The sequence below is a fragment of the Notechis scutatus genome, chromosome 5 (genome assembly GCF_049901735.1).
Source record: "Notechis scutatus isolate UNSWTSFEM ecotype Mainland chromosome 5, rNotScu1.2, whole genome shotgun sequence".
Lineage (NCBI taxonomy): Eukaryota > Metazoa > Chordata > Lepidosauria > Squamata > Elapidae > Notechis > Notechis scutatus.
In genome coordinates, this window is record NC_142013.1 from 71,726,536 (window position 1) to 71,749,792 (window position 23,257).

At 38.6% G+C, this 23,257-nt stretch overlaps 1 protein-coding gene across 4 annotated transcripts in view; it reads right to left on the reverse strand.

The window, feature by feature from the left end:
- GLRA2 (glycine receptor alpha 2) overlaps positions 1-23,257 on the reverse strand; it is a 159,439-nt gene that overhangs the window by 13,299 nt on the left and 122,883 nt on the right. The gene's annotated exons all lie outside the window — the stretch shown is intronic.

A 23,257-nucleotide genomic window follows, 5' to 3' on the forward strand; every position in this document is an offset into this window, starting at 1 on the left:
ACAGCATAGTCCATCAAGGACGTTCATGTAGATGTAGGGAAAGGCAAGTTGTGGGGGGGAGCCCATTGATACCATAAGGGCTCTACAATATGATAACTCTGTACAGTTTCAGAATGGGCTTTATTTTAGATTCTGTAAGATGTATTTTTGAGCAAAGGCATTACTTACACTAAAAATGGATGTAAATGGAGGTATCTGTCAATGACAACCCATGCATAATGATATCACCAGAAAAATGCTAAGACTTAAACCCTGCATTGGATATCATGATAATATATAATAATGCCATTTGCATGATGAGATTATATAGCCTGTTATAGATATCCCTAAAGCAATATAGTGTGGCACTCTGTTCTTTGTACTGATAGTAAAAATGTGGGAGGCAGCATTAAACACGTTTGTACAATGATCTACCACAGGCACCATTCTTTTTTTATCTGTTTGATATTACAAATAAAAAACCCTGACAGAGCAATGAAATTTTATTTGAACATTTTTAATTAAGGTTGGATAGCAACTTCAGGGTCATTTGAACTGTGACTACTTATTTCACATACCCCACACCCCAAATTTCAGATAATATTAGAAGAAAATGAAGGAACCTTAAAATGCAAGAGAATTTGGCGCAACATTTATTATGTTGGGCTTACCAATTCTTAGAATTCCTAGTTAATTGCAGAATTCTGGGTTAAGAAAGGAAGTTAACTGTAGAGGTGGAAAAAAGAAACACTAACTCCCTATAAGATAAAAATGGAAACAAATTAATATAGAAAAGAGAACTCTAGTTGGTAATCTCTATGTGCATGTAAGCATAATTAAAGGATATTTTTCAAAATAAATTTCTATTAACCTTAAAAGTAAAATGTATCCTTATTTTTGTTTTCAATTGTTTTCAAAACAATTTATCAATTGTTCTTGCCTGTTTTCAAGAAAGAAGAACAATGTACATCTATGATCAAAAACTGGAGTATTTGAATTTGGCAGTCCCTGCAGATTATAAGCAAATTGTATGTCAGACCCAGTCAGCTGAAAGACAACCTGTTTCCTATAAATAATCAATCAGGCACTAGTTATAAGTTGTTGTGGTTGTTGTTAAAGTAGTCATCCCCTGCTGTGCAACTGTCTACTGTTACATGAGATGTATGAAATTGTGCAAAACAGATATGTAAGATTAAGCAGCAGACTAGCCGCAACATTCTGTTTTTGATGTACTGAGGCAGCCTACCACAGATCCCTGAAAAATCTATAAGTTTTGTTCCAAGTTTTAAAAACGAACAGTTTTGATCATCATGTTCTTTCTAATTCTAACTCTAGTTTAGTTCTATAATGCAATTGCAAGCTACCATTTTCAAAAACTCTTGTTCAAATTGCTGATGAAATAATCAGTGAGATTTTTAAAGCAACGTTAAGTTTTACATTATTTTTAAATTTTCCATATGTATGCTAATGTTAATTTTATTAAGTATTGCTAAGTGAAATTGCACAGAGAAGAGCAATCATTGCTGGAGACTAAAACATATGAAGAATGGTTACAGGAACTGGGCTTGGCTAGTCTAATGAAGAGAAGGACCAAGGGAGACATCGGGGTGGGATTCTACCAGTTTGCACCTATTCAGTAGAACCGGTTGTTAACATTCTAAGCAGTTTGGAGAACTGGCTGTTAGAAGAAATTACTGGCCTAATCCTGTAAGGAAGGCAGGAAGGAATCATTCTGGTGTTGCCTACAGAAACTGCCTCTCTGTTAACCCTTATTACATTCTTGGCAGGACTAGACTTCCTGTCTCAGGAACTTCTCTGGAGTTTTTTCCCCCTCCTTTGCTGATACTTTGCTTGTGTGGAGTGACCATTCAAAGTTACAATGGCACTGAAAAAAGTGACTTATGACCATTTTTCACACTTATGACTTTTGCAGCATCCCCACAGTCATGAGAGGCCAGGCGAGGAGACGCGTGCCTCGATGTGAGTGATATTGAGTTGGCCACGCCCAGCCAATAACATGACCACCAAGCCACGTCCACCCAGTCACATGACCACCAAGCCACGCCCACCACCTAAGCCATGGCCACAGAACCGGTTGTTAAAAAATTTGAATCCCACCCCTGGGAGACATGATAGCAGTCTTCCAATATTTGAGGGGCTGCCACAGAGAGAAACTATTTTCCAAAGCCCCTGAAGGCCAGACAAGGAATAATGGATGGAAACTGATCAAGGAGAGATTTAACCTGGAAATAAGGATAAACTTTCTGACAGTGAGAACAATCAGCCAATGGACCAGCTTGTCCTCTGAAGTTGTGGGAGCGTCATCACTTGAGACTTTCAAGAAGAGATTGGACTGCCATTTGTCAGAAATGGTGTAGGGTCTCCCGCTTGGGCTGGGGGTTGGATTAGATGACCTACAAGGCCCCTTCCAACTCTGATTATCTGTTATCTATTATCTGAAATCATTATGTATATGAAATACTTGTATACAGGTAGTCTTCAACTTACAACAGTTCATTTAGTGACCAAAGTTGCAACAGCACTGAAAAAAGGGACCTATGACCATTTTTCACATGCATGACCATTGCAGCATCTCGATGGTCACATGATTTTCATTTAGATGCTTGGTAGCTGGTTCATGTTTTTGACAGTGTCCCGGGTCATGTGATCACTTTTTGCAACCTTCTCAAAAACAAAGACAATGGGGAAGCCAGATTCACTTAACAACACTTAACAACATTTAACAACTTCAGTGATTCACTTAACAAATGTGGCAAGAAAAGTCATAAAATGGGGCAAAAGTCACTGAACAAATTTCTCACTTAACAACATAAATTTTGGGCTCACTTGTGGTCATAAGTTGAGGACTACCTGAATATATTTTCAATCATTTTAGTGTGAAAAATTGAAGGTGTTGGTGCAATACAGTAGTGGGCAGGGTTCTGTGCTATAATTTACCAAGCAAATAAATTTAATACAGGATATATCGGGGGGGATTCTGAACAGGGTTTGAAATTGTGGGCCTGGGAGACTACTTAGGAGAGAGGCTGGATCATAAAAGTTGAAACCAATGATGCTGCTTTGGGAAGGATCAGTTTCAACTACTCTGTATTTTGTTTCTGAAATTGGGTAACAGAAATATCTCACATTACACACCTTTATGATGTCTCATCTTGCCATTTATATTGTTAAAATATTGCTCTTTGAAAAAGCATTCAAATCTCTTTAATTTTTAAAGAAACTTCTTCAGCTTCAGACAATGGTATTAAGTGCATTTGAATTTCCAAACATGCTTTTGTAGCAATTAAAAATTAAATGCACAATATCTATGCAACATAGCCCATCAAGAGGATACTGTAGTATTATAAATCATCTACAGCTGAATATAACATTCAGTTTCAGTTATTTCATTATTCACAAAGGAAAAAGAAGAAATCCGTAAGGCATATGTATAAGAAATTACTGAGTACTAAAGAGCTTTTTAGTTTTTATTTACATAATTACTAAAGGAGTCTAAATTTACAGTATTGTGAATATGCCAATGCACATCAGTCAGAAACCATGAGTTCAATCTATAGAAAGTGATTTTAAATGAATTGTAGAATCTTCATAAATTATGTTGTAGGATTTAATTGTTTAATTTCCACTTCTGCTTTATACTCTTACCTGCAAGAAAAAGGTTTTTTAATTTCAATAGAACAGGGGTGTCAAACTCAAGGCCCGGGGGCCAGATCCAGCCCGTGGGGTGATTAGATCTGGCCCGCAGGGCCACCCTGGAAATGGCAAAAGACTGGCCTGAGGTGCCTCTGCCAGCAAAAACAGAACTCGGGTGGGCTGCACACAGCCCTCTTGAGCTCTGTTTTCATTGGCAGAGGGTTACTTACAGGAGGCCGTTGCAGCCGAAAACAGAGCTCAGGAGCCTGTTTTCTCTGGCCACCACAGGCACCCCTGACACGAGTGATGTCGAGCTGACCACACCCACTCTGGCCACGCCCACTCTGGCCCTCCGAGGTAAAATACAATCCTGATGCGGCCTTCAATGAAATCGAGTTTGACACCCCTGCAATAGAATATACACACATGGGGGGAAGGAACTTAGAATAAGGTTATTGTCACTTTGAATGTACACTAATCAGCATACATTAAAATGAAATTTTATTGCATACAGCTCTCAACAAGGGTCACCACCTCCAATATACATTACATAAACATGACAAGATAAATACATATATGCATACATACAAAATTATGCATGTACCCACATATATTATATGACACAGAGAAACAATACAGTCTAGTTTGGATGTATACATGTACATGTCGAGAGAAATAAATCATGAGTTTACCAGACGGATGGCAAAGGGAACAAACAAAGCTGTTACAGAATGTGGTTGTCCTGCTACAAATACTTTGAAAGCTTCTCCAAGACGAGAGCTAAGAAATGGAGTCTTTAACAATACTTTGAGCTCTAAGCACATAGCACTTTTAAGCAGTATCCTGAATGACAGGAAGTGAGCTTCCTATAATCTTCTCAGCTATCCTTACCACTCTCTGAATGGACTTTCTCTCTGAGGCACTGCTGCCACCAAACCAAGCAGTGGTGCAATTTGTTAAAACATTCTCAATTATGGCTCTGTAAAAAGTGGCCAGGATAGAAGGAGAAAGATACGCTCTCTTCTTCAGATGCAGGAAATGCAGACGCTGGTTTGCACACTTCACTAAGGATGACATGTGGAGAGACCAGTTCAGATTGTTAGTTATCTGCATCTCCAGATACTTAATACTGGAGTAATGCAAATGGGAAACTGCTTCTTTCATAAAACATCAATGTGAATATTTTGTTTGTCTCCTTAGTGCTTGTTTTTGCTTGGTCTCCTACTCAATTTGATTTTGCACTGTGTTCACCCAGTGCACAAAGCTTATGGGGCATGATTCAACGAGAATTTTGTTTTTCACCCAGTTTGTTGCAAAGCCTAATGCAACAAAGGATATGATGGACCAAGGTCATTAAAATGGATTCCATATCTAAGGAAGGGTTAAAACCTGGGTCTACTCCTAGTCCAGCACTGTAACCATTACACCTGATACTCTGGAAATTTGTATGTGAATATACATTAGAGTACATAGTAAATTAGTCAGAGTGCTTTAATTTGCAGGAAGCCTAGGTCCTGCAAAAGGTCCTTAGGTTTGCCTTGGAGCCCCCCCCAAAAAGGCAACATATTTCTGGAGGATTGTATATACAGTAGAACTAATTTCTCTTTCATTTGTTATGTAAACATGTTAAAGAGAGAGGAAATCACAGAAATATTTAGATATAGATTTTTCTTTCATACAAGCCCATTTGTATTAATTATGCTGTAAATAATTAAACAAGAATAACCTTGCTCCAAATCTTTTTACCATTCATGTGATATGGCATGTATATACATACTTCTCTTTTTAATGCCTTTAAGACAACCTTGACAAGTTCCAGTAATTTTCTTGGCAAGATTTTAGAAGTGATTTCCTAGGGCTAAGAGAAAGGGATTGGGCCAAGGTCACCCAGATGGATTCAGGCCTAAAGTGGGATTAGAACGCATGGCCTCCAGGTTTCTAGCCTGATGCCTTAACCATTAGGCCAAACTAGCTCTTGTTATTTACTCATAAAAGTAACATTTTATCATTACCAGAAAGGTAAAATATGTCTATTAAGGATAGAAGTAAGCAATTTTTAAAGGCAAATCTGGGTTTACAGTCAAAGACTGAAAGGTTGAGAAGAATCCTGGAGACCTATTCCAGTATTCTGTTCAGTGCAGGCATGCACTACTATACTCCTTCCAACCTCTATTTAAACACCCCCAGCAAAGGAGAATTTATTGCCTTCCAATGTAACCTGTTCCACTGTTGAATAACTTTTGGTGTTAGGAAACTTTTCCAGATATGCAGCTAAAAATCTATTTACTTATTAATTTAAATTATTGTCCTCTTTTCTGTAATAATTTTGAACAATTCTGCTCCATTTTCATTTGCAGGTCTTCAAATATCTGAAGGCAGCTATATGATTTCACATTCTTTTCCAAGTTAACATTCCTAATGTCTCCAACCATTCATCACAGGGTTTTTTTTTTCCTCCCTGCAGATTTGCTTACTTTTAACATATTCATTCCAATGGGCATTCCAATTTGTCAGTGTCTTTTCTATTGCCCAGAACTGGATATAAGATTGTAGTTGCAGTCTGACCAATGCAGAATAGAGAGAAGCAATGACTTTTTTGATCTTGGCTCTGCTCTTCTTTTGATGCAGCCTATGATTGTAATTTTCTGCAGCTACATCACATTGCTGGCCGTGTTCAGCTTGTGATTCACCAAAGGACCCATATCCTCTGCACATGTGCTACTGTTCAATGACCAGTATAGTCCTTCCTCCCAACTCCTGGCTTTGATTTCTTTTTCTAAACATAAAACTCCTCATTTTTCTTTGTTGAGATTTATCTTACTGAGCTTTGCCCAATATTGTCAAGCTCCTCCTGAATTTTGATACTGTTGTCTCCCTTATTTTTGTGTCCTCTGAAAATTTGATAATCATGTTTTCCAACTCAAAAGTATATATAAATATATTGAACAGTTTTGGGAATGAATAAGTTTACCAATGAAAATAAAGACAGGTGTGATTCATTTCAAAACATGGTAATAAAGCTATTATTCTATAAAGGTCATTGGCTTTTTGTTGTCTTCTTTTGAGTTGTGATAATTGTCAATATGACTAGTACTGTGTTGCAAGTTTATTTTGCATTTTTCTACCGTTCTCATTTAAATTGAAAAAGTATTGTTTCAAATGTTGAAGTCTTCATTTAGGAAAATGAATTCAAATGCAGAGATATTGCTAAGAGTACAAATAAAACAGATCTTGGATCATAAGCTGAATATGAATCATCAGCTAAACAGACAAATGTAATTTTAGGCTGCATCCATCTGCATTTACATGTGGGGGTCAATAAAAGTCAAGATTGCAATCACGTGTGTGATCAAATCCTCACTCCTTTTGAAAATCATTATATATATGAGCAATGGTGTGGAACTTCAGTCTGGAGAGCATGCTACTATTTTGACTTTTTTTTTTTTTTTTTACTTCTCCCTAGATTCATCACTGCCCTAAACCATTGGAAGTCCAGTTGCCAACTCATGGGAAGTAAGAGTTCCCCTATATTCTGCATTGGTCAGCAACTGGAATGGGTATGGAAAAACTAACCCAAAAGATGAAAGAAATAGGAGCTAATTCTAATGAGGAAAAGCTGGTTTATTTTTAGAACTTACAGCTGAAGAGAGTCATGATAGCACTTTCAAGTACATAAAGATATATTTCACAAAATATTGCCTAGGATGCAGGACATGGAATAATCTTAAATACAGGAATGATAGAGATTCTAGTTGGATGTTAGGACTAGTGGTAATGTGTCTTCTTACCATGCAGTAAGAAGAGCTCAGAAGCAGTAAGAAAATAAAACAAACCAAAAGCAGCACTATTGTCTACAATAGTCAAGTAAGGATGGAGGGATGGATGGAGAGATAGATAGGACAGGATGGGAACACACCCACATCCACATACGAAAATCCTTTTTAAGAAAAAGGAAGAAAACATTTGGAAAACTGAAAGATAGATTAGGCCCCAAATTATATATGGGTAGTCCTTGACTTAGGACCATAATTGAGCTCAAAATTTTCATTTCTAAGCAGGACAGTTTTAAATAAATTTGCCCCATTTTATAACATTTCTTGCCACAGTTGTTAAGTGAATCAGGCTTTTTCATTGACTTTGTTTGCAAAGGGTGATCACATGATCCCAGGACACTTCAAACGTCATAAATTGCCAGTTGTCAAGCACCCAAATTTTAATCATGTGACCTTGAGGTTGTAAGTGTGAAAAACAATCATAAGTCATATTTTACAATGCCATTGTAACATTGAATGGTCACTAAATGAATGGTTGTAAGTTGAGGACTACCTGAATATGCTCTCCTTGCTCTTGGGGGTGGGGGATAAAGTGAAGGAGAAAAGATTCAATACCAGCCTAAGAACTCAGGGTACTGACAGAACATTGGCAAATTATAACAATTTATAAGTTCAAGCATGAAGTAGGAGCAGTAACAGCCCTTCAACAGTTTACAAACAAAAGTTTGATTGAGGTTTGCTGCAGCAAAATTCATAAATATTTGGAGAAGTCAGCATGGAAGATAAAAGATGCTTGTACCTTATGATTATGTGTTATAAAACAATGGGGAATTGCTGGTCCCAAAATACACTGTTCAAAAAAATAAAGGGAACACTTAAACAACACAATGTAACTCCAAGTCAATCACACTTCTGTGAACTCAAACTGTCCACTTAGGTAGCAACACTGATTGACAATCAATTTCACATGCTATTGTGCAAAAGGAATAGACAACAGGTGGAAAGCATAGGCAGTTAGCAAGACATCCCCAATGAAGGAGTGGTTCTGCAGGTGGTGACCATAGACCACTTCTCAGTTCCTATGCTTTCTGGCTGATAGTTTGGTCACTTTTGAATGCTGGCGGTGCTTTCACTCTAGTGGTAGCATGAAACGGAGTCTACAACCCACACAAGTGGCTCAGGTAGTACAGCTCATCCAGGATGGCACATCAATGCGAGCTGTGGCAAGAAGGTTTGCTGTGTCTGTCAGCATAGTGTCCAGAGCATGGAGACTCTACCAGGAGACAACCCAGCATCAGGACCATTACCTCTGCCTTTGTGCAAGGAGGGACAGGAGGAGCACTGCCAGAGCCCTGCAAAATGACCTCCAGCAGGCCACAACTGTGCATGTGACTGCTCAAATGATCAGAAACAGACTCCATAAGGGTGGTATGAGGGCCCGACATCCACAGGTGGGGGTTGTGCTTACAACCCAACACCATGCAGGATGTTTGGCATTTGCCAGAGAACACCAAGATTGGCACATTCGCCACTGGCACCCTGTGCTCTTCACAGATGAAAGCAGGTTCACACTGAGCACATGTGACAGACATGACAGGGTCTGGAGACGCCATGGAGAACATTCTGCTGCCTGCAACATCCTCCAGCATGACTGGTTTGGCAGTGGGTCAGTAATGGTGTGGGATGGCATTTCTTTAGGGGGCCGCACAGCCCTCCATGTGCTCGCCAGAGGTAGCCTGACTGCCATTAGGTACCAAGATGAGATCCTCAGACCCCTTGTGAGACCATCTGCTGGTGTGGTTGGCCTGGGTTCCTCCTAATGCAAGACAATGCTAGACCTCATGTGACTGAAGTGTGTCAGCAGTTCCTGCAAGACGAAGGCATTAATGCTATGGATTGGCCCGCCCGTTCCCCAGACCTGAATCCAATTGAGCACATCTGGGACATCATGTCTCGCTCCATCCACCAATGTCACGTTGCACCACAGACTGTCCAGGAGTTGGGGGATGCTTTAGTTCAGGTGTGGGAGGAGATCCCTCAGGAGACCATCTGCCACCTCATCAGGAGCATGCCCAGGCGTTGTAGGGAGGTCATACAGGCACATGGAAGCCACACACACTACTGAGCCTCATTTTGACTTGTTTTAAGGACATTACATCAAAGTTGAATCAGCCTGGAGTGTTTTTTTCCACTTTAATTTTGAGTGTAACTCCAAATCCAGACCTCCATGGGTTTCTAAATTTGATTTCCCTTGATAATTTTTGTGTGATTTTGTTGTCAGCACATTCAACTATGTAATGAACAAAGTATTTAATATGAATATTTCATTCATTAAGATCTAGGATGTCTTATTTTTGTGTTCACTTTATTTTTTTTTTGAGCAGTGTATTTCCTAAGAGAACCAGCACCATCATTCCTTATCCAAGCCTGAGTATTTCCTGCCCTAGGCAGTCTTTGCATATAGGAATAGTGATACATGCTTAGATTTGTTGTTTGGCCGCCTGAGAGCTGTGGTAAACTTACAGATAAGTCATAACAAATATTTAAATGGTTTATCATAGTTCCCAACTTGTGTGATAACTACTTTGACACACATGAAGCTTGCTAAGACTTTACTTTTCTCAGATGTCACATGCTCATTCTTTTCCATTATTGTAAAGGTTGTGTTCCCCTGATTTTCTCTATAGGGCAGACCATGATGTGCTCAAGAATATTCCATTTGTATGATTTGGTATCCAGGAAAGTAATGTTTTGTTTTATGTTGATCTGCCAATAGATCAGCAAGTCACAAGTCATCAATGTAACTCAGAGAAGAATTGACATTTGTTCTTCCAGAACATTGGCTGGCACATCCATTCCTCATTCATATAGATGTGTTCAGAACACTGTTTTATTAATATAACATCAATTAAAAATTTTCCTCTCTGCTCCTGTTGTTTTGATGTCATCAGTCTCAAGGTTTAGGTGCTAACAAGAGCTAACATCAGAATAAACACTGTCAAGTCTAAAACTGTATGAAATGTTGGCCCTCGGTGTTGTGATGACTTTTCATCTTTTGGGAGATAGATGGTATCTTGCTTGACTTGTCACATGTGACAAGTGCTTGTTAAATTATTCAGGGGAAACAACAAAAAGATGTTTGCATCACACACTGTGTTTTATCTCTTGATCACAAGCCTGACACTTTCCTTACAATACAAAATGCCAATAAGTTCTAAAGAATCCTTTTAAAATGACAAATTATAAATTGCAATAGGTTGAGTGCATAATACTTAGACTCCATCCAGATATGAGCATCCCCTAAAAAGGAAATATGACATTATGATGCAACAATGATTATTTTGATAACTCTAAAAGATGATGAACTCAGTCACAGAAGATAAAACATTAAAGGCTATTTCTCATTTCATGAAATCTTCATGTTCAGGGGGAATGGCCACTTAAAAAAACATTTGACTGAAGCTGGATATTGACTTTAAGCCCTTTTAGAGACACTCGTAGAAGTATTTAGTGGACTATTAAGAAATGTGCATTTTTTTTATCTGACTCAACAACTTTTTGGACCAAATAAGATGATGAAAATGAATTCTAGCAATTTAAAAGAACTCCCTCACTTTGTGAAGGCCAAACTTCAGATAATCCTTGATTTATGACCAAAATTGAGACTGGAACGTTTGTTGCTAAGCCGTAAAGTTGAGAAAAAGGTGATTCCCCTCCTTGAAAGACGCGTCAGGAACATCCTGAGGTAAATCTCAAACAACAGGGAATGGGCTTTGAGGAAGGGAATGGCGGCAGTGGTTGCGACAGCGTGAGGAGCTCCGGCAAACATGGGCAGTGCCAGGCGACAAGCCCTGCGGGTCCAGCCAGCAAAGTGGAAAGCCAAACGCCCGAGACTTGCCAGCAAGCCAGAAAAGAGCTCCATTCCTCAGTAAACACTCAATTCAAAAGTACTTGGCGATTTCCTATTCCTCCCATCCTTGACCAGCACACCAGAAAAGAGCTCATTCCTCGGAAAGTGCTAAATTCAAAAGCGCTCAACGATCTGCAATTCAACCCATCCTTACTAGAAGGTAAGGCGGTGGGGCTCTCCAATACCGGGGGCTCTATAATCATCCTTGAAGGGCAGTGAGACAGAGAGATTCATCCCATCCTTGCAGGGCGGTGAGCACCGGGAGCTGTGAGTCGGTCTTCAGATGTTTGCAGCAGACTGCTTCCCCCCCTCCTTGTCTGGCCTACAGGCGCTTTAGAAAATAGATTGACCCCTTCCTCCCTGTGGCATCCCCTCAAATATTGGAAGACTGCTATCATGTCTCCCCTGGTCCTTCTCTTTACTAGACTAGCCAAGCCCAGTTCCTGCAACCGTTCATTGTATGTTTTAGCCTCCAGTCCCCTAATCATCCTGGTTGCTCTTCTCTGTACTATTTCTAGAGTCTCAACATCTTTTTTTATAACGTGGTGGCCAAAACTGGATGCAGTACTTTAGGTGTGGTCTTACTAAGGCTTTATAGAGTGGTATTAGTACTTCCCTTGATCTTGACTGTATCCCTCTGTTAATACAACTTAGGATTGAATTAGGTTTTTGGCTGCTGCTGCACACTGCTGGCTCATATTTAGCTGGTTGTCCACTAAGACTCCAAGATCCCTCTCACAGTTACTGCTATTGAGCCTGGTTTCACCCAGTCTATATGTGTACTTTTGGTTTTTCTTGACTAAGTGTAGGACTTTACTTTTCTCTATATTGAATTTCATTTTATAAGATATGGCCCAGTGTTCTAATCTGTCAAGATCCATCTGGATCTTGAGCCTATCTTCTTGGGTGTTAGCTATTCCTGCCAGTATCATCTGCAAATTTGGTAAGTTCCCCTTCTATTCCCTCATCTAAGTCGTTAATGAAGATATTGAAGAGTACTGGGCCTAAGACGGAACCTTGTGGCACCCTACTGCTTACTTCCCTCCATGTAGACTTAGACTCATTAAGGACTACTCATTGAGTATGGTTTGCCAGCCAGTTGCTAATCCATCTAGTGGTGGTGCTATCTATTCCACTTTTTTCTAGCTTACTAAGAAGTAGGTTGTGGTCTACTTTATCGAATGCCTTGTTGAAATCTAAATATATTATGTCCACAGTATTTTGCTGGTCTACTAATTTAGTCACTGTGTTGAAGAATGAAATAAGATTGGTTTGGCATGATCTGTTTTTAACAAACCCGTGCTGACTGCTTGTTATTATTTTACTTGTTTCTAGATGTTGGCAGATCTGTTTTTTTATTATCTTTTCCAGTATCTTCCCGGGTATTAATGTTAGACTGATTGGTCTATAGTTTCCTGGGTCTGTTTTTCCCCCCTTTTTTGAAGATGGGAACCACATCAGCTCTTTTCCAGTCCTCTAGTAGTTCCCCGGTGCTCCAGGATTTTTGAAAGATATGGTGCAGTGGTTCTGAGATGACCTCTGCCAGCTCCTTTAAAACTCTGGGATGTAATCCATCAGGTCCTGGTGATTTGTGTTCATCAAGATCAGACAGGTGTTCTCTTACTATTTTTTTTTGCTTATTTTCACTTTTATTTCTAGTTGTCTTTTACAGTTATGTTTTTGGTGAGTTGAGCTATAGTTTCTTTTTGCATGAAGACCGATGCAAAGAATGAGTTAAGCAGTTCTGCTTTCTCTCTGTTGCCTGTTACTTCCTTGCCATCTTCTCTCTTTAGTGGACCAACTGTTTCCTTGATTTTTTTCTTGTTATTTATATGTTGGAAGAAACTTTTTTTTATTATCTTTGACTTTTGTTGCAAGTCTTTGTTTGTTCTGAGCCTTTTCTATCCTGACTTCGTCTTTGCAGATTCTGGCTATCTGCTGATATTCTGCCTTAGTTGTATGTCCTTCTTTCCATTTTTTGTACTTGTCCTTTTTTTCTTTCAATTTGCCAGAGAGATCTTTGTGCAGCCATGCTGGTTTCTTCTTGGATTTCTTGTTTTTCTTTCTCAGTGGTATTGTGCTGGTATGGGCTTCTATGATCATACTTTTTAGAGTTTCCCAAGATTTATTTTATTTATTTATTTGATTTGCCAATTGTTTACAAGATAATAAGTATAAGTGTATACACAGTTGTGAATACATGAAATGGGTACATATAAGAAAAATAAAAGAATAAGAGAAACAATAGGACAGGGACGGTAGGCACGATGGTGCGCTTATGCACGCCCCTACGTGAGTTGTTTTCCCCTTTAGGATTTTCATCCATGGAATCTTTCCCAAGTTCTCTCTGAGTTTATTGAAATCAGCTCTTTTAAAATCCAAGACTCTGGTGTCATTATGTTCTGTTGCTTGTGTTTGTGTTATGTTGAATTCTAGTATGACATGGTCACTCTCACCCAAGGTTCCTGCAGTTTCAACTCCCTCTATCACTTCTCTGTTTGTAAGAATTAAGTCCAGTATGGCTGTCCCTCTAGTTTCACCCTCTACCCTTTGGACAACAAAGTTGTCAGCTAGGTTGGTTAGGAACTTATTTGATTTCTCACTTGGTGCAGAATTAGTTTTCCAATTGATATCAGGATAATTGAAGTCTCTCATTACTATTGTGTGTTTCCTGCATATTTATTTTATTTATTTATTTATTTATTTGATTTGCCAATTGTTTACAAGATAATAAGTATAAATGTATACATAGTTGTGAATACATGAAATGGTTACATATAAGAAAAATAAAAGAATAAGAGAAACAATAGGACAGGGACGGTAGGCACGTTGGTGCGCTTATGCACGCCCCTACAGACCTCTTAGGAAAGGGGTGAGGTCAATAGTAGACAGTCTAAGGTTAAAGTTTTTGGGGTTTGGGGAAGAAACTACAGAGTCGGGTAGAGTATTCCAGACATTGACCACTCTATTGCTGAAGTCGTATTTCCTGCAATCAAGTTTGGTGCGGTTTACTTTGAGTTTGTATCTATTATGTGCTCTTGTGTTGTTATGGTTGAAGCTGAAGTATTCATTGACAGGTAGGACATTGCAATGTATGATTTTGTATACCATGCTTAAGTCAGACCGAAGACGGCGTAATTCAAGGTTTTCTAGTTCTAGAATTTCAAGTCTGGTGGCATAAGGTATTCTACAGCGAGTAGAGGAGTGGAGAACTCTTCTTGTGAAATATTTCTGGACTTTCTCAATTGTGCTAATATCAGATACGTAGTGTGGGTTCCAGACTGATGAACTGTATTCGAGTATTGGTCTAGCAAATGTTTTGTATGCTCTGGTTAGTAGTGTGATATTACCAGAGAAAAAGCTACGTAGGATTAGGTTAACAACTCTTAATGCCTTTTTGGCTATGTAGTTGCAGTGTGCTCTAGCACTTAGATCATTAGAGGTGAGTATTCCAAGGTCCTTTACAGAGCTTGGGTCATCAACAAGATCTTGACTATTCAGCTTGTATTTTATTTTCTGATTTTTTTGCCAATATGTAAGACAGAGCATTTATTTGTTGAGATTTGAAGTTGCCATTTGTTTGACCATTCTGATACATAGTAAAGATCTTTTGTAGGGTAGCAGTATTGTCTGTGGTATTGAACAGCTTTACATCATCAGCGAAGAGAACGCAATTGCTCTTAATATGATCACAGAGGTCGTTTATGTAGAGTATGAAGAGAGTTGGTCCTAGAACACTGCCTTGGGGAACACCACTATTGACAGGTACTGGATTTGATAGGACGCTCCCGATTTTGACCATTTGTTGTCTGTTTGACAGGAATGCTTCTATCCAGTTATTCAGTTGTCCAGAGATACCATAGGATTTTATTTTTTAGGAGTAGTTTGTCGTGTACCACTGAATCAAAGGCTTTACAGAAGTCTATGTAGATTGCGTCTATTGTTTTGCCCTGGTCGAGTTGTGTCGTCCATATGTTTTTGCAGTGTAAGAGTTGCAGATTACAGGATAGTTTTTCCTGAAACCAAATTGTTTATTGGAGAGTAGGTTATTTGTCTCTAAGTGAAGGATGATGGATTGGTTAATAATTGATTCCATGACTTTACAGGTGACGCAGCATAAGGAGATTGGCCTGTAGTTTTCAACTAGGCTTGGGTCTCCCTTTTGAAGATGGGGATGACTGTGGCTTGTGACCATAGGTTAGGCAAGGAGCTGGTTCTGAAAGATTTTTCAAAGATTATGCTTAGAGGTTTGGCTATGGCAGTGGATAGCTTTCTTAAGAAGTAGGCACATATTCCATCCGGTCCAATAGATAGAGATGGTTTTAGGTTGCGTATTGCTTTTTCAACATTGTCTTCTGTGAAATCGATATGTATTAGATCATTGTTGTTATCTGTGGTACGGCTAGGAAATATTGGGCATGATCCATTGCTGTTTACAAATACTGAGCCGAAGAATGTGTTAAAGATGTTGGCTTTAATGGTGTCGTCAAGCAGTCTTTACCATCAGGTCCTATCAAGGGAGGGATGGACCTTGAGTCTTTTAGTTTGTTGTTTACAAAATTGTAAAAAGCGCGGGTGGAATTGGTGCTTAGAAGGTTTTCCTCTTGTTTAATGTGATAATTGGTGCATTCGGTCTTTATCTGGTGGCATAGATTTTTGTATCGGTTTTTGAAATTGGCAACGTGACCAGATTTGTTTTTCCGCCAGAGTGATCTCTTTTTGGATTGAAGTTTCCTTATTGATATGGGTAATCTGCTTTTTTGTTTTGTTTTGGGATTTGTTGTTGGTACATATAGTTTGATGACTCTTTTGACTTCAAGTAAAAATATGTTATAATGGTCTTCAACGGTATTGCATCCAGTGAATAGAGATTGCCAATCAAGGGATGAGATATGTTTGTTAGTTGGCTGGCAAAAAGGACATCTATTTTTTCTGCTTGTTTGGGTGGCCTATAAATTAATATATGCCTATGGCCATGTCATTCTTTTTTTCTTTTATATTGACCCATATGCATTCTAGGTGGTTTTCATCTTTGGTTTCATGCATTTCTGTAGCAATATAGTGGTCCTTTACATACAGTGCAACTCCACCTCCTCTTTTATGGGGTCTGTTGTTTTTTTTAATAGTTTGTATCCTTCTACCAGTATATTCCAGCCGTAGGTTTCATCCCACCAAGTTTCTGTTATTCCAACTATATCATATTTAACTTCATGTATTCACCCTGCTTGTTCCCCAGACTTTGTGCATTTGTATATAGGCACTTGAGATCTTTATGTCTGACACTGTGTTTACTGTCTACATAACCTGTGTTGTGCCTGCTTGCCCCTACTTTCTTGCCACCTGTTTGATTAATGCACATGGTATGGCACTCACTATTAAATGCTTGGTTTTGGTTGGCATCAAGGTTGATAATCTTACCTGCACAAACATCTATTTTGCATGCACTGGTATCCTTATTAGTTTTAGGTTGCTGGGGACAGAGATTTTCTGAATCCATTAATTCTCTGTCCCTGCTGTTCAGTTTAAATGTTTATCCAGTAAATCTGTGAATTTAATGCCAAGTAACTCAGTCCCTTTCTTTGATGGATGCAAACCATCTCTTTTGTACAGTTTTTCATTGGACCAGCTGCAGACATCATGACTAATAAAACCAAAGCCTTCCCTTTTACACCACTCCTTTAGCCACACATTAAACTCTGCTACAAGCTGCCCTGTCCCTTTTTGTTCCTTGTATACTGGTAGAACCTCTGAAAAGATAAACCTACAGTCCATATTACTAAGTTCATACCCCAAGCTCTGGAAGTCTTTCTGAACAGAAAGTACATCCTTCTGGGACAGGTCATTTGTACCAAGATGTATAATAGCATCACCATCACAGCCCTTGCTGGCATTTTTGACTATCTTAAGAATACGCTTCTTGTCTCTGCTGACAGTAGCACCTGGTAGACATCTGACCTCTTTCAAAACCTCAGTATTCTTTCCTAAATTTACATCCCTTACAATTGAGCCCCCAACCAGAAGGTGGCTTCTCTTTTTGGATGCCTTGCTCTTCTTGTGTGACTGGTGCGTAATACCTCATTCACACTTTCTCCTTTCCAAAGTAAGTTCTTCTTGTAGGACCATGATCCCTGGCTTACTTAAGTTATCATTATCACAACTACCTTGACCTGTCACTTTAGTGTTCCTATTAAGGTCAGCAATGGCATTGTATCTGTTATGCTGGGACACAGCAAAAGTTTTGTGTTTATGGTCCACAGCTCTCACCCTGCCAGATCCCACGGTTGTCCATACTGCCCTTTTCCTGTAGGATCTTTGTGGTAGTGGGGGCTGGTAGCATGACAGCTCAATAGATGGCTGGATTGGGCACCTAATTTCTGCCTGGAGAGCACAGATTAGAGATTCTAGATAGGTAATCTGTCCATGTAGACTGGTTATTTTTTTTACAAAGAGGACAGTATCCAAGTTTGAAAAGAGTACTGTGAAAGACAGCTGTAAAGCAAGTATTACATTGAACTAAGCCAGTCATTTCGAAATAAAATAAAATCACAATCTCAAGCGCACTTACTCTAAATGTCTTATTTGTATTCTTGGTTTATAGTTATATGATTTGTGCGCCGTTAGGCATGCGGGCGCTATCTTTCTCCTTTCTATTCACTCTCTGCTTCCTTCACAAGCAGCCAGCAGCTCCTCCCACAACCTCTGGGAAGCTGCTTCCTTCACAAGCAGCCAGCAGCTCCTCCCACAACCTCTGGGAATTTGAAATGCAAGTGTAATCAATTAATTAGGCTGATTGTTGCTTAGCATAATTACTTGACTAGAGAGATTATTGTAATTGATTAATTGGTTTGATATTGGCTATATTGATTACCCAAAATTGTTTTATTAAGCAATTTAATCAACGTACTATCTCAACAAACCCACCATGCCAGTAAAAAAATCCAATACCAAACCACAACCTAAAAAAAAAAAATCCCCACCAATGAACCACAAGACTCCTGCACGTGCTTTATATGCTCTGTAACTCCAAAGGTTAATGAAAATTCCATCAAATGTTCTCTATGTGAAAAATACGCTCATCATGACTGCCTGGAATTACCCAAGCAAATGACTCCATTCCTAGAAACACCCAATTATGCATTTCCATTTTTCTGCCCACCACGCAAACCCAAACTGGACAAACAAATAGTCCTGTTTGAAAGAGTTGACTCCATAGAAACGCGAATATCGTCCCTTGACACTATAGTAGCATCCCTGGACACTTGAAATGAAAGATTAACTAACCTTGGAAAAAAAAAAGACACAACACAAAAACCTGAACATCCAATAGCTACAAACCAACAACTGCAACCTAATCCACAAAAAAACATAAATCCAACAAATAAGAATACCCCAATCCTCATCAGAGAAGCTGTTGAGCAGGAACGAAAGCATCCTAATGCCATCTTATTTGGTCTAGAGGACACCAATAACAATGATGGTATCACAATTGTCCACAACATCATCAGTGACTATCAAGCATCAATCATCTCCCCTGATGAAATACTTGACATTTCTCGCATTGGCCGAGAGCTCAAAAACAGAGATGGCTCTATGGCCCCACACTTCTGCAGTCATTTGCAAAAATGAATTAAGCAAACGTAAATTCATTTATACTATAAATTCACTCACCAAAAACCATAAAAACCTCTGATCTCATCCTGACCTAACCTTACAGCAACGTGCCCGCCCCTGTATACTATGCACAGAACTCAAAAATCATCTAGACAATGGAGAGAAGGACCTGTACATTGATTACAGTCTGTACGTGCAGACTGTATCAAAAGAAAGTCACACAACCCACAACTCAGCATCCAACCCTACTTCAACCAATCCACCATCACCCAAGACTAAGCATGCATGCCCCCAACTACCTCAATTCAAACTACAGCTGGCCGTAAATGCAAGCTACTCAGTGCAAGAAGCCTTGTAAATAAAATACCTGAATTTCTGCTCTTACTAAATACGGCTAAATTCAACATCAAATTTGTCTGTGAAACATGGCTCAACGCATCTCTTCCTGACTCCATTACCTCATTAAGAGACTATCATGTTTACTGATCCGATCGTGAAATCCGTAGAGGAGGTGGTGTTGCTATCTTCTATAAAAAATCCTTACATTTAAAAAACATCCAAGTTACCAAAGAGCTTGCTCTTCCTGAGACCATTATCTGTGAACTGACCTTAAATATTACATTTCAGTTCTTACTCTGTTACAGAGCCCCTGATTATGACATCGAACATGTAAACAAGCTAAATACACTACTAACATGGGCAGCATCCTGTCCAAACGCTTTTATCTTTCTTGGTGACTTCAATCTACCTCATATTAACTGGACCCTAAACGAATGTAAAATGAACCCATACATGCAACCTTCCACAATGCTGTAACAAATCTGGGACTGGAACAACTAGTAACCAACAATACTAGGCTTAACAACTGCCTCGATCTCATCTTCTGCAATGGTTTGAATTCAATTTATGGAATACAAATTAAAGAACCCTTTTCCAACAGTGATCTCAACATGATTGACTTTTGTCTTAACATACGTCCACACAAAAATCATCACAATGACAAAATCCCCAATTATAACTGGAAAAAAGGCAACTATGATCTTATAATCAATTATCTCTCTTCCCTTGATTGGCAATTTCTATTCACTGGATGCAATACTGTTGAAGACAATTACAGCATATTCTTACTAGAAATCAAAAGAGCCATCAAACTATATAATAACTCCCCAAACCAGGAAAAACAGATTACCCATAACAATAAGGAAGCTTCAGTCCAAAAAGAGATCACTTTGGTGAAAAAACAAATCTGGTCATGTTGCCAACTTCAAAAGCCGATACAAAAATCTATGCCACCAGATGAAAACTGAATGCACTAATTATCACATTAAAGAAGAGGAAAACCTTCTACGCACAAATTCCACCCGCGCTTTCTACAATTTTGTAAACAACAAACTAAAAGACTCAAGGTCCATCCCACCCCTGAAAGGACCTAATGGCAAAGACTGCAACACCATCAAAGCAAACCTCTTTAACACATTCTTTGTCTCAGTATTTGTAAACAGCAATGGATCAAGCCCAGTACTTCCTAGTCGAACCACAGACAACTACAGTGATCTAATACATATCGATTTTACAGAAGACATTGTTGAAAAAGCACTGCGCAATCTAAAACCATCCCTATCTATTGGACCGGACGGAATATGTGTCCACTTCTTTAAAAAGCTATCCACTGCCATAGCTGAACCTCTAAGCATAATCTTTGAAAAATCTTTCAGGACCAGCTCCTTGCCAAAACTATGGTCACAAGCCACGGTCATCCCCATGGTCAAAAAGGGAGGCCCCAGCCTAGTTGAAAATTACAGACCAATCACCTTATGCTGCATCACCTGTAAAGTCATGGAATCAATTATTAACCAATCCATTATCCTCCACTTAGAGATAAACAGCCTACTCTCTAATAAACAATTTGGTTTCAGAAAAAAACTATCCTGTAATCTGCAACTCTTACACTGCAAAAACATATGGACTATACAACTCGATCAGGGCAAAGCAATAGACGCAATCTACATAGACTTCTGTAAAGCCTTTGATTCAATGGTACACGACAAACTACTCCTAAAACTAAAATCTTACAGTATCTCTGGACAACTGCATAACTGGATAGAAGCATTCCTGTCAAACAGACAACAAATGGTCAAAATTGGGAGAGTCCTATCAAATTCTGTACCTGTCAACAGTGGTGTTCCCCCAAGGCAGTGTTTTAGGACCATCTTTCTTCATACTCTACATAAATGACCTCTGTGATCATATCAAGAGCAACTGCGTTCTCTTCGCTGATGATGTAAAGCTATTCAACACCACAGACAATAGTACTACCCTCCAAAAAGACCTTGACTATGTATCAGAATGGTCAAACAAATGGCAACTTCAAATCTCAACAAATAAATGCTCTATCTTACATATTGGCAGAAAAAAAATCAGAAAATAAAATACAAGCTAAATAGTCAAGACCTTGTTGAGGATCCAAATTTTGTCAAGGACCTTAGAGTATTCATCTCAAATTATCTAAGTGCTAGAGCCCACTGTAACTACATAGCCAAAAAGGTGTTAAGAATTGTTAACCTACTCTTACATAGCTTTTTCTCTGGTAATATTACATTAATAACTAGAGCATACAAAACATTTGCTAGACCAATACTCGAATTACAGCTCATCAGTCTGGAACCCATATCATGTATCTGATATTAACACAATTGAAAAAGTCCAGAAATATTTCACAAGAAGAGTTCTCCACTCCTCTACTCGTAGCAGAAAACCTTATGCCACCAGACTCGAAATTCTAGACCTAGAAAACCTAGAACTACTCCTCCTTCGGTCTGATCTAAGTATAGTATATAAAATCATACATTGCAATGTCCTACCTGTCAATGAAAACTTCAGCTTCAACCATAACAACACAAGAGCACACAATAGATACAAACTCAAGATAAACCGCACCAAATTTGATTGCAGGAGATACGACTTCAGCAACAGAGTGGTCAATGTCTGGAATACACTACCTGACTCTGTGGTTTCTTCCCCAAACCCCAAAAACTTTAACCTTAGACTGTCTACTATTGACCTCACCCCCTTCCTAAGAGGCCTGTAGGGGGCGTGCATAAGCGCACCAATCGTGCCTACCATCCCTGTCTTTTTGTTTTTTATTTTTCTTATAAGAATCTATCTCATGTATTCAAAACTATATTTATTCTTATACCTGTATTTTGTAAGTGATTGACAAATCAAATAAATACTAAAAAAAATATGTAACTGTGCCCAATTTTATGAACTTTTTTGCCATTGTTGTTAAGTGAATCGAGCTTTCCCATTGATTGTTGTAAGCTGGTTAGAAAGTCACAGATGGTGATTACATGATCCCAAGATGCTGCAATTATTGTAAATACATGCCAACTGCCAAACTATGATCACATGATTATGGGGACACTGTGATAGTCATAAGCGTAAGATAGGCCATTTTTTTCAGCACTGTTGTAACTTTGAACAATTGATAAACAAATGGTTGAAAATTGAGAATTACCTGTACACTGAAAATGAGAATTAGGTTCATGTTGTCTGTGGAGTAGATATTTTCCAATGTATCTATCATTCTTGTAGTGAAAATCACATCCTATTCCAGTGAGTTGCATATAAACTGCCAATAACAATAGTAATAGGTGCCTTGGGTGCAATCCCAAAACAACTGAATCACCACTTGAACACCATCAGCATTGATAAAAATCACCATCAGTCAATTACAAAAGATAGCTTTACTTGGAACTGCTTACGTCCTGTGATGATACTTTTAACAGGTCCTTGATAAGTAGATAAAAATGCCAAAACTAATCTAAACATCTGCTGACTGTGTAACAAACCATCATAATAAAGACAGACGAATTCTCACATGTATATATATGTGCTTGGGTTTTTAGGAAATAAGGATTTGGAAATAGTTACACTATAGACTGCAAAAAGAATGATTCATTCAATCTGAATGTAGACAATGTAGTCACCAGGAATTGAACCTGATTTAATGTCATCTGTTACCATATAATTAATGCATAATGTTTCAATAACTATGCATTGTAAAACTGAACCACCAAAATCCATATCAGTCCAAATGGAAAGAGATACTGAAGTTGTCATTGAACTAGATTGATGGAAATCTAGAAGAAATCCAGGACAAAAGAAATATACAAAAAGTTCATGAAGCCTAGAACAGCATTTTTTCTAACAGAACAGCCTGAGTATATATGATCTCATGAATAATGGTGATTGCCAGTTTATAATATCATGCATATATTAGTTACTTGTCTCCTTGTCCATCTCTCAATTTACCCAGAAATTTGGATCG